This window comes from Lacerta agilis, chromosome 17 (assembly GCF_009819535.1).
Source record: "Lacerta agilis isolate rLacAgi1 chromosome 17, rLacAgi1.pri, whole genome shotgun sequence".
Lineage (NCBI taxonomy): Eukaryota > Metazoa > Chordata > Lepidosauria > Squamata > Lacertidae > Lacerta > Lacerta agilis.
The window spans coordinates 39045065-39058078 of NC_046328.1; positions in this window are offsets into that span (position 1 = coordinate 39045065).

Below are 13014 nucleotides of genomic sequence, written 5' to 3' on the forward strand. Positions count from 1 at the left end.
GAGTAGTGATAAAGCAGGATATCAAATCCAAACTCCTCCTCCTCCTCCTCTCGTGATTCGAACAATCTTTGGAATGCATAACACAGATGTGATCTGCACAGTGAGAGGAACAGAAACCCAACACTATTGACCTGAACCACTACTTTATTCTTCCACTGCCACCAATTTTTTTTTTGGGGGGGGGGGAACCAAGGTTCCCCAGTTAAGTATTGAGTCAGGTAGAGTTAACAATGAAGATTAAAGTTTATTTCAAACACAAACAAATTTTAAAATATATTCAAAACGCTGTCACTCTATTCCCTCTCAGTCTTGTCCTTGTCTCTAACTCACTCACTCCTCTATCCTCTATCTCCCCCCCCCAAAAAAAAAGAACCAGCCTAAGTAGCTGTCAAAACCTCTGTGCTGAGCCTCAAAATCAGGAAGGTCATTAGCTATTTCTATACAGCATTTTTCACAAGTAATTCTATGCTCAAATTGTGCTGCAGGATAATCTAAATCTAAACACTGTAATACATAAGAACACAGGAAGAGCCCAATGGATCAGGTCCATAGCCCTTCTTCTCCAGCAGCCTGTTCTCACAGTGGCCAACCAGATGCCCAAAGGGAAAACTGCAAGCAGGCTTCAAGCACAAGAGCACTTTCTCCTCCTTTGGTTTCCAGCAACTCGTATTCAGGAGCATGGCTGCCTCCAACTGTGGCATCAGAGCTGAGCCATCCTGGCTAGGAGACATCAATAGCCCTCTCCTCTGTGGATGTGTCTAGGGCTCTTTAAAGGCCATCTGTTCTGGTGGCCATCACTGTCCCCTGTGGGAGTGACTTCCATAGTTTAGCTATTCACTTTACACACAACAACCATGCAAAATAAGACACGAAACCACTGGAATGTAACAGTGGTTAAAACATTAAATGAATAGATGATTAAAACAGTAATCATCAACAATGCGCAGTTCATTTATCAGTTTTCCCCCAAAGTATCTTGTGTAGTTGTGCTTTGAATGTACTATTCTTTATAGATCAATGTTCTCGCGTAGGGATTTCGGAGGAATATGTTGGATCTGAATTCCTTATCTCTTGGCATGTTTTGAAACTTTTGGTCTTGTGGTCCTTGAAACAGCGAATTAATGGTGGCTGCAGCTGCTCATGGGGACTTTTAGGGAAGGAGAAGGCAAGGAGACCAACCGAAGGTGGAGCCACAGTCAATAACAGACAGAACCACCAAGTGATTGGCTGAGGTCCGGCAGTTGGATTGGGGGAGGGAATATTGAAGTTCTGAGGGTAGTGCCCCAATAACCCTACTACTCTCCACTGCACCTGGTACCTGCGACTACAAGTGCACACTTCGTAAACCAGAGCTGTGATGGATCTATAGCACCATGGTTCAATGTTATGAATGGTCGCAGAATAATCCACAGATCATCTGATCTGTCAGCCTCTATACTTATGAATAGCATAATGTTATTTTATGAAGCAGTCCTAAAGATAACTGTGGTGCACATGGTGGAACTTTTAGTGGGGAAATCAGTGTGAAACATGTAACTGCTGCTGAAGCTATAGTTTATATATTTCTATGAAAACTGTATTATACATTTATCTATTTATATGTAATCAAGAAACGCAGCTTTAAAAGCCTGTATAACATGGTAGAACATTATGAACACTTTAAATCCTTTCAATCATCATTCACATGGAGATACACAGCCACACCCAGCTTCAGAAATCGTAGGGCTTCAAAACAATTGATATTTATTGTGATCTGGCGCTTATCCACCTATTAATACTACATAAGATCCAGAATCTCTGTAGTTATCTTCCGTGTGTAATGGTTTTCATCTCAGCTACCAATCGCAGACACATCTGGCTATTTGGACACATCATTTTGCCCTGGGCCCATCCTCATGCTGCATCTATGACGCTGGGTCTGCAGCTAGGTCTGGAAGACAGAGCATGCATCACCAGGATGGGCCATTGGGACATGCGCTGGAATGCCTTATCCCATAAGTTGAGCGAGAGATGGAGAGAATGACTGGTTCTACAGAAAAAGCATTGACTTCATCCTGGCAGAAGCGTCCGACCTCAAAAAATGTGAGAAGTGCACCCAGGCCAACCTACATCTGTAATCAATAAAGCTGAGGCCAGTTTTTAACCCCATAAAGTCATTCTGTCAATTTGTTATCCTGTCAATACAGTGATCTTCCATTCATAGGGTGCTACAGGAGTATTCCTTCACCAGTGTGAAACATTTAACTTGTGCAGAGTCTATACTTTACATTAAAAGGTAAAGGGACCCCTGACCATTACGTCCGGTCGCGGACGACTCTGGGGTTGCGGCGCTCATCTCGCTTTATTGGCCGAGGGAGCCGGCGTCCAGCTTCCGGATCATGTGGCCAGCATGCCTAAGCCGCTTCTGGCGAACCAGAGCAGCGCACAGAACGCCGTTTACCTTCCTGCCAGAACGGTACCTATTTATCTACTTTCACTTTGACGTGCTTTCAAACTGCTGGGTGGGCAGGAGCAGGGACGAGCAACGGGAGCTCACCCCGTCGCGGGGATTCGAAGCGCCGGCCTTCCAATCGGCAAGTCCTAGGTTCAGTGGTTTAGACCACAGCGCCACCCGCATTCCTATACTTTACATATTTATGTGAAAACTGTATTACACATATATGTATTCATATGTATTAAAGAAAGGCTGCTGATCACAGAATGGGGATGAAAAGCCTGTATAACAGGGTAGAACATTATGCACATTTTTAATCCTTTCAATTATCATTCACGTGAAGATACACAGCCACATCCAGCTTTTTTCAGAAAATGAATTTCTCACTGGGCTTCAAATCAATTGAGCAACATTTATTTCCCACTGGCATTATTCACCTGCAAATGCTACATAAAACCCTGCTTCTCTGAACTTATCTTCTCTGTGAAACGGTTTTCATCTCAGCCTATAGAACATGGGACAATCGGAACAACTACAGGAGATATAACTTTTGGCAGCTATTGTTTATGACTCACTCATAATTGTTAAAGAAATCATGCCCCCCCCCCCCGCCAGCAGATGTCTTCTTTGTTCCTGCTCAAAGTTATAGTGAATCACAGGAGAGAGGGGGAAACAGAAGATTTGTACTCCCTTTCCCATGGAGATGGAAAAAACTTTTGCACTTTCCTCCATATGTGATGGAGGTGGGCAAGGTTATATGTCAAATTAGAAAAGGCTTGGGGTGGTATTCAGTATTAGATCCATTGAAGTTAATGAGCATGACTAGCTTAGGTTAAATAATTCAGGATTCAGATGAATGCAACCCTTGGTCTCCACCTTTCAGAAGAGCAGCAGTTCAGGCCAGCCTTAGCCCAGCCTCTTCAGCGTAGGGCAGGGGTCCCCAAACTAAGGCCCAGGGGCCGGATGTGGCCCAATCACCTTCTAAATCCGGCCCGCAGACAGTCCGGGAATCAGCATGTTTTTACATGAGTAGAATGTGTCCTTTTGTTTAACATTCATCTCTGGGTCGCTTGTGGGGCATAGGAATTCGTTCATTTTTATTTTTATTTTCAAAATAAAAGAAAAACAGATGTCTACATACATTAAACATTTCTGTAAGGAAATGTAACATTCTGTATTGCACCTGCAACTGGAGGATGCATTATTTTAACTATTTTCTACTTTCCCTTAACTATTGTACAAGGAAACATGGCTGAAAATCATGTCTCCATTGGTGACACATGTACATTTGGGGGAAATGGTGCAGGTGCGATTGAGGAAGAGTATTGGGGAAACTAGGAAGCTCCCTTCAGGTCAACAGTTGGCAGCTGGACTACTTGCTTGCCTGTGGCACTCACAATTACAAGAGCACTACTCAGTAACAAATATGCATTATTATTTTGATCTTACTCTAAGTCACAGAGCTCAATGCTCCAAGGAGATAACTTTCAAAGTGGTAATTATTTCAAATTGCTGGGTTTCATCATCCATCTTGCCAAACCCCATGTACATTTTATCCGGCCATGAACACAATCAATATCAGAGTGTAAAAGTGTATATAAAATAAATCCTGTGTATTTTAGAGCCCCAATTAGAAATTCTGAACATTCAGGTTTTCATGGATCAGATCATTGGCATCTTCCCTTTAATCCAGAGTCATTCAATGAAAGTTCTTGTAATGTAGTTTTTGGTGGATGAGATAGAAATCTGGCTTTCAGCATCCCTGTTGGCTCCAAGATGGTAGAAACCTTTTTGCTGCAGTGGTTACAGTTCTTCCTGTGGCTCCATGTCCCTCCAACTGAGAGCAAGGAACACTCTGCTAAATGCACCATGATGGAGCCTTTCCAGCTTCCATACCAGAATTATCAGAGAGGGGACCTAACCATTGGAGGGATTGTTACTTATTTTGGCTTTGTATCTGAAGAAAAAGATTTCCATGAGCCCCCAAACACAGAGCTCATAGATGAACTTTTGTAAGTAGGAAAACCGATCCTTCATAGTGCACGCTTAGTGAGCTCATGTATGCTACAATGACACCAAAATATGGCAACATGCTCAGAACACGCTTCCCTGTGACTTTTTTTCAAGTAGGAATGTTAAACATCTATTTTCTTATTTTTACATTGTGATCTTGTCACCTTCTTCTTTGTTGCTTTATTCTGCTTCTTGGGGTTTCTATCTTCTGCCTGTTCTGCTTTCTCATCACCTGATCCCATGGCTGTCACCACTTTCTCCCAACTCCATCCTCATCCTCCCTCTCTGTTTCCCTTCACACCATTAACGTCTGGTTTTCCTTTGCAGCAAAGCTTGATCTTCACATTAATAATCACTTTCTTTTAATCGGACAGTCACAAACAAATGTGACATATGAATAACATCGATTTTGGATTATATTCTCTGTTTTGCAATGTAAATAATATTGGGTAATAAAAACGGTTACAAGCTTGTTTTTGCAAAACAAAGTATTGAAACTTAGTTATATGCGGAGTAGACCCACTGAAATTAATGCACCTAAATTAGTCCGATCTATTAATCATAATTGGCCTTCTCTTATTATGACTAACATTGGCTACAGTATTTTTTTGTAGAGCTATAATTTTATTTGAAGGAGGAGAAGATGGAAACTCAGTTACCGTGAAAGAATAAATCGTATTCTACCTGATGTGCTCTGGTCTAAATTCCCCACCTACACCAAACACCAACTCATCCAGTGAGTGTCCATTGGTTGCTGAAAGGAAATAAGGAGATAAGAGAAGGATGTGGCAACCTTTGTAGGTGCATGTGATTCAGGAAGTTACCAACGAGTTTAAAGAGGGAGAGTAGGAAAATGCCTCTGACACACAGTATAACTCTTTTTTTAGTGACACACTGAAATGCTACCAGAATATCATCTCCCTGGTATTTGCTGTGAAAGAAATAAATGAGAACCCTAACATCGTACCAAATATGACCTTTGGGTTTCACATCTCTGATAGCTACTTAAATGCAAGGATGACTTATCAGAACACCCTGAAACATCTGTCCATCACAGAAAGGATTGTCCCCAACTTCAAATGTGACAAGGAAAAAGAAAAGATAGCTGTTATTGGGGGATTTGACTCTGACATCTCTCTCCACATGGCTACTGTCTTAGGCATCTACAAGATTCCACAGGTACAGTAAGTGTGGGGGCTGTGAAGCGATTCTGCCTTGGGTACAATAATTACTTCCTGGGTTCTCAAAGCTTTCTTTTACATTGTTTCATTTTTCTGAAAAAGGAGGTGTGAAAGAAAAATATATAAATGATACAAAAGGATCTTAGGGAGCTATGCACTAGTGGTGGGAGGGGTGACCACTTTTGCTCAATGGTCAAGGTGTCCAGAAAGATCTGGAGAGCCATAGGTTCCCCCCTCATGAAATATATGATGATGTCCAAGTACAAAAGAGTTTCTGAACAGGCAATCCCTCCACAGTTCTGTTGAGCTGTGCTTCTTTCTTTCCAACAAACAGAACTTGTGGGTATAGGTCCAGATCTTGAATTATTTTAGTGGTGTACATCACCCTAAAGTATATGAAAACATCATGCCTTTATTTATAACCGTATGGTAGGACTCTCCAATTCTTGTGGGATTGATTTCTTCCTCCAGATCGCTTACTGTGTCTTAGCTCCAGTGAGGAGCCTGGAGTTGCAGCCCCAGACATTCTACCGAACGGTGCCCAATGAGAAATACCAATATGCAGGGATTGTCCTGCTACTTCTACATTTCCAATGGACATGGGTAGGAATTGTGGCATCCGATGATGAAAATGGAGAGACCTTTATGCATAGCTTAGTCCCAATGCTTTCCCAGCACGGAGTCTGTACAGCTTTCAATGAAAAACTACCAGCCTTAGCTCAGGGTATAGATAATTTCAGTTCCCTGGAACTCCTTCGGGCCAAGTCCTCTTTCCTGATGGCCTCAGAAGTCAACATATTGGTTCTGTGTGCAGAACCTGAGACCATTGAGTCTGTGAAATGGATGCAATATTTCTATTCATTAGCTGAAGATGTTGCAGAGAATTCTACAGGCACCGTGTGGATTTTGACAGCCCAGTGGGCTTTCTCTTCAGAAACAATGCAAAGGTATTTTGATATACAAGTCTTTGATGGTGCCTTGTCCTTTGCAATTCATACAGAGAAAGTCCAGGGATTTAAGGAATTCCTTCAGACCCTGAACCCCAACTCTCCAAATGGAGATGGCTTCATCCAGGCTTTTTGGCAACAGGCATTCAACTGTTTATTTTCCACTTCTAAGGGCCACAAGGAAAGCACAAACACCTGCACTGGCCACGAGAATCTGGAGAGCCTTCCTGGGCCTATTTTTGAAATGACCATGACTAGCCAAAGTTACAGTATCTATAATGCGATTTATGCCATTGCACATACTTTACATCAGATGCTCTCATCCAGGCCGAAACGCAGAATGATGGCAGACAGAGGTGGGCTCGATTCTCCAAAACTGCAACCTTGGCAGGTGAGATTTCCTATTCAGAATAAACCTTTGCAAAGTTGAGCGAGAGAAAGGATGATTATCAAGAATTAAGAATATGTTTGAAAATATTAAGTTTTGTTAATATGCCCACCCATTCTGTCCACCAACATGTCATGAATACGCTAGCTCCCAGTTTAGGAATGCAGCCGGTAGAAGACCGCAGTTTGCAACCGACAGGATCAGATTTCTCTCAGACAGAGGCCAGCAGGCAAATGCTGAACCTCCCTCCGCTCAACCTTGAGAATCAGCCATATAAAACTGGGTTGGAATGCGACCACGGTTCACAAGAGACACAAACAGGCATGGAAGAGAAGATTAACAGTCTGTCTTCTCAGAAAGAAGTTGGAGGAGGTGCAATGGGCCCATGAAGTCATCGTTGGGAGAGGGTGTATGTATGACAGGCAACAGAATAAGAAACGCAAGGGTCATAGGTTCCGTTTATTCTGCTGGAAGTGGAAGGATTCTTCAGAAGGGTCAACTGAGTGATGATGCCAGAGGCTTGGCTAGAGTTGTACGGAGCTAATTGCTTGTTTTTGCAATAAAAATCCCTTTTTACTTACGTACGAGTACTGTGTTATCAAGCCGGGAACCTGGACTCCTAACACAACAACTATTTTCTAGAACCTGCATTTGGCTACTTTCAAATGTAATTACTTGGTCAGTTTTTTAACTCGTTCCCAGTGATGCACTTTGATTATAGTGGGCCTGTATGTTCAGTTCATTTTACATTGGTGGGGGGAAAGTAAATAAATAAATAGAGAGCAGGGAAAACCCACCATGAGCTTCTCTCCATTTCTTTGTCCCCATCTCCCTGCACACCCACCTTGCAGGAGGGGCAGTTCCAGGGCTTCCTGACATGGCACCATTTTGCCTTAGCACATGGACCCCCGAGCTGACCCCTCATGCAAGTGGCAGGAAAGCTGTACTTAATAGCAATACTAATGTGCTGCAAATGTTGTAGGCTGCACAGTTTTTGACTACTTCCCATTGTGTGAAATATATGGATTGATACTTTCTCCTTTCAAAAATTTATAATATCTTTTCCCTTTGTTTTCTTCTGTCTAGCTGCACTCGGTCTTGAGGAGTATCTCCTTTAACAACAGTGCTGGTGACTTAGTGTCCTTTGATGAGAATGGGGAATTAGCAGGTGGATTTGATATTATTAACTGGGTTACTTTTCCAAACCAAACCTTCTCCAGAGTGAAAGTAGGAAAGATAGTTCCACAAGATTCACAACATGTAGACTTCAGCATGGATGAGGGAGCCATCACATGGCACAGATCTTTTAATCAGGTGGGACCGCTGGTTTTTAAAAGATGAGGTATTTTTTATTAAGAATACAAATAATAAGGTTAATGTAGAAATTCTTTATCATTAATAAGCAAATTGTTTAAGTATAACCCATGTCCAACATTTTTTTTTTTACCATCAAACATGAGGTGAAAAGTAGTAGATCTTCTTTAGAGTTCTGGTTTAAAAGTATATAATGGTAATATATTCCACTATATTGCAAATGAAATATTGTTGGCTCCCAACTCCCATCCTCCCTGATCATTGGCCAGGCTGGTTTTCAGACTGAGGAGAGTTACACTCCAATACCATCTGGTGGACCAAAGGTTCCACATCCCTGATATATAGGATTTCAGTCTAACATTTTAATGCTTTGCAAATTGATATAGGAATAAATCATACTGAACCAAGTGAGATTTACATCTCAGAGGTCAAGAGGAAACTAAGTTACTCATTTGTTTTGAAAGAAGATTGATTGTCTTGTGGTGCTTCTGTGAGCCTAATATATGTGCTTCCTATTTTGCCTTCTGTGTCAACTCCCTGTATTTCAAAGTCTGTTGTATTCTCCTGTCTTATTTTCATCCTCCATCATTATGCAGATGGAAAATTCAATATCCCTTCTTATTCATTCCAAATATTTTCATTACTGTTTATTTATGCATACAACACACCTTTCTGGAATAATGTTCATCAGTCGATTGATCTCTTCTCTTTGGTTAAAACTGTGCTGTTTACAAGGCACAAGAGAGCTACATTTTCTCCTCTTTTTTGGATAGGTTCCGCCTCTTGCCTTGTGTAATGATCACTGCCAGCCAGGCTACAGCAGGAAAAAGAAGGAAGGCTTGCCATTTTGCTGCTATGATTGTGCTTTGTGTCCACATGGGATGATTTCAAATCAAACAGGTAGGAGACATCATCGGCTACATCATTAGGAGTGGATAGTTTTAGATGTGTGAGCCAAAAAATGTATCCTTGCCCAGAACAGTCCTCAGCCCAGTCTCTGAGCCCAAAGTGGTTGCTGTCAAGAATTCCCCATCACCACGAAGATCTCTCTGGGTGCTTTCCAGTGAATCTGGTCTTACTATTTTGCACATTGTACCACTAAGAATTGTGACAATCTCTAGCTAAGGGCACAACCAAAGCCATTGTTTCTGATCACTAACTCCAGATGAAGGACAGAGCAGATGAAAAAAGCCATGTACCTTAGGCCTATCAAAATGTAGAGCATATTGATGATTATACATAGTGGCTGGAGATTGTACAAACTTTTGTTTGTTTGTTTTTCTTTTAAATACTTTATTTAAACTTCCATAATTACAAAATCAGATCTTACAGATAATACGTAATGTAACGCAACGCAATGCAACGCAACACAACACAACATAACATTTCTTCATTGTGGTTGGCCCTTTCCTCATTATTTGTTTGCTCCTATAGTGGTCCTCCTTAACATACATTAATCTTATCCATTTTCTTTTCCCCCAGTATAGAGCCAATTCGAGAATTTAACTTGGTTACTATAGAAACTTTCTTACTATATAAACTTTTGTTAATATCAAAATGTAGAGCCTATTGAGGTTTATGCATAGTGGCTGGAGATTGTACAAACTTTTGTTAGTATCCACTTATCTCTGATACTTTCCCCAACTAATTAATGCCTTATTTCTTGGGACTCATATATCACTCATTTGATTTTTTTCAGATATGGATTATTGTTTCCCATGCCGAGATGATCAATTTCCAAACAAGGACAGAGATCAATGCATCCCCAAACGCCAACATTTTCTTTCCTATGCAGATCCTTTGGGCTTCGTTTTAGCCTCCTTGGCTCTGTTCTTTTCTCTCCTCACAGCTTTGATCCTTGGCGTCTTCTCTCGGAATGGGGACACTCCCATTGTCAAAGCCAACAACCGGGACCTCACCTACACTCTGCTTCTTGCCCTGTTGCTCTGCTTCCTCTGCTCCTTGCTCTTCATTGGCCAGCCTCACCCAGTCACCTGCTCTTTACGACAAATGGCCTTTGGCATCATCTTCTCCATTGCTGTGTCTTGTGTCTTGGCCAAAACCACCACGGTGCTTCTGGCTTTCATGGCCACCAAACCGGGATCCAGGATGAGGAAATGGGTGGGGAAATCTCTGGCCAACTCTCTTCTTCTTGGTTGCTGCTCCGTTCAAACCAGCATTTGTGCTGCTTGGCTCTGCACGGCTCCTCCATTCCCAGATGTGGACATGAACTCTCTGGTGGAGGAAATCATTGTGGAATGCAACGAAGGTTCTGCCACCATGTTTTATTCTGTCCTGGGCTATCTGGGATTCCTGGCCATGGTCAGCTTCACGATGGCTTTCATGGCCAAGAGGTTGCCGGACACTTTCAACGAAGCCAAGTTCATCACCTTCAGCATGTTGGTGTTTTGCAGCGTTTGGCTCTCCTTTGTTCCCTCTTATCTGAGCACCAAAGGAAAGCAGATGGTGGCTGTGGAGGTCTTCTGCATCTTGGCCTCCAGCGCAGGTTTGCTGGGTTGTATCTTTTCCCCCAAATTGTACATACTTCTTCTGAGGCCCGACTTGAACAGCAAAGACCACTTATTTCTCAGGAGCAAATAGGAATCAGCTTGCATTGGTGCTTTTAATTTTTGCATTGTTTGCTGGTATTTATTGGAAGAAAACCAGACAAAGTAATTCCTTGTGTTTCTCAATTCGTATCCCTTTCATCTTTTCCGTCCCTCTCTTGACATTGGCTATTTCTTTACAGCATTTTTCACAAGTAATTCTATGCCCAAATTGTCATGCTGGATAATCTAAATCTAAACACTGTAATACATAAGAACACAGGAAGTGCTCAATGGATCAGGCCCCTAGCCCTTCTTCTCCAGCCTCCTGTTCTCGCAGTGGCCAACCAGATGCCATAAAGGGAAAGCTGCAAGCAGGCTTCAAGCACAAGAGCACTTTCTCCTCCTTTGGTTTCCAGCAACTCATATTCAGGAGCATGGCTGCCTCCAACTGTGGCATCAGAGCTGAGCCATCCTGGCTAGGAGACATCAATAGCCCTCTCCTCTGTGGATGTGTCTTGGGCTCTTTAAAGGCCATCTGTTCTGGTGGCCATCACTGTCCCCTGTGGGAGTGACTTCCACAGTTTAGCTATTCACTTTACACACAACAACCATGCAAAATAAGACACGAAACCACTGGAATGTAACAGTGGTTAAAACATTAAATGAATAGATGATTAAAACAGTAATCATCAACAATGCGCAGTTCATTTATCAGTTTTCCCCCAAAGTATCTTGTGTAGTTGTGCTTTGAATGTACTATTCTTTATAGATCAATGTTCTCGCGTAGGGATTTCGGAGGAATATGTTGGATCTGAATTCCTTATCTCTTGGCATGTTTTGAAACTTTTGGTCTTGTGGTCCTTGAAACAGCGAGTTAATGGTGGCTGCAGCTGCTCATGGGGACTTTTAGGGAAGGAGAAGGCAAGGAGACCAACCGAAGGTGGAGCCAGAGTCAATAACAGACAGAACTACCAAGTGATTTGCTGAGGTCCGGCAGTTGGATTGGGGGAGGGAATATTGAAGTTCTGAGGGTAGTGCCCCAATAACCCTACTACTCTCCACTGCACCTGGTACCTGCGACTACAAGTGCACACTTCGTAAACCAGAGCTGTGATGGATCTATAGCACCATGGTTCAATGTAATGAATGGTCGCAGAATAATCCACAAATCATCTGATCTGTCAGCCTCTATACTTATGAATAGCATAATGTTATTTTATGAAGCAGTCCTAAAGATAACTGTGGTGCACATGGTGGAACTTTTAGTGGGGAAATCAGTTTAATATAGCAGGCTGCTAAAGGTGTATCACTTCACAAAAAGTGAAACATGTAACTTCTGCCGAGTCTATACTTTATATATTTATGTGAATGCTACATATATACTTTTATATGCAATCGGTAAAGGTTGCTGATCACAGAATGTAGTTGAAAAAGCCTCTGTAACATGGTAGAAAATTATGAAAAATTTTAATCCTTTCAGTCATCATTCACATGAAGATACACAGCCACACCCAGCTTGCTTCAGCAAATGAGCTTGTCACATTTCCAAGTGGAGCTCCATCCCAATTGTTCTACATTTATTTCCCACTAGTGCTCATTCACCTAGAAATGCCTACCTAAGACCCAGGATCTCTGTTTCTCTGTGTAATGGTTTTGATCTCAGCTACCAATCGCAGCCACATCTGGCAATTTGGACACAGCATTTTGCCCTGTGTCCATCCTCATACTGCCTCTATGATGCTGGGCCTGCAGCTAGGTTTGGAAGACAGAGCATGCGTCACCAGGATGGGCCAGTGGGACACGCGCTGGAATGCCTGTATCCCATAAGTTGAGCGAGAGATGGAGAGAATGACTGGGTCAACAGAAAAAGAATTGACTTCATCCTGGCAGAAGCGTCCAACCTCAAAAAATGTGAGAAGTGCACCCAGGCCAGCCTTCATCTGTAATCAATAAAGCTGAGGCCAAGTTTTAACCCCATAACGTTGTTCTGTGAATACTACCATTCATAGGTAGACCACTGAACATGGGTTTTTATTATTTTGTATTACATTTTGACAGTTCTACCTTCTTGTGATGTGCCCAGGAAACATGTTTTATGCAGCAATATAAATGAAATACTACAAGTAGGTAGCCCTTCTGAAGTGTTTTTTGGTTTTAATTTGTTTTGTTTTTTTTACAAAGATTTTAT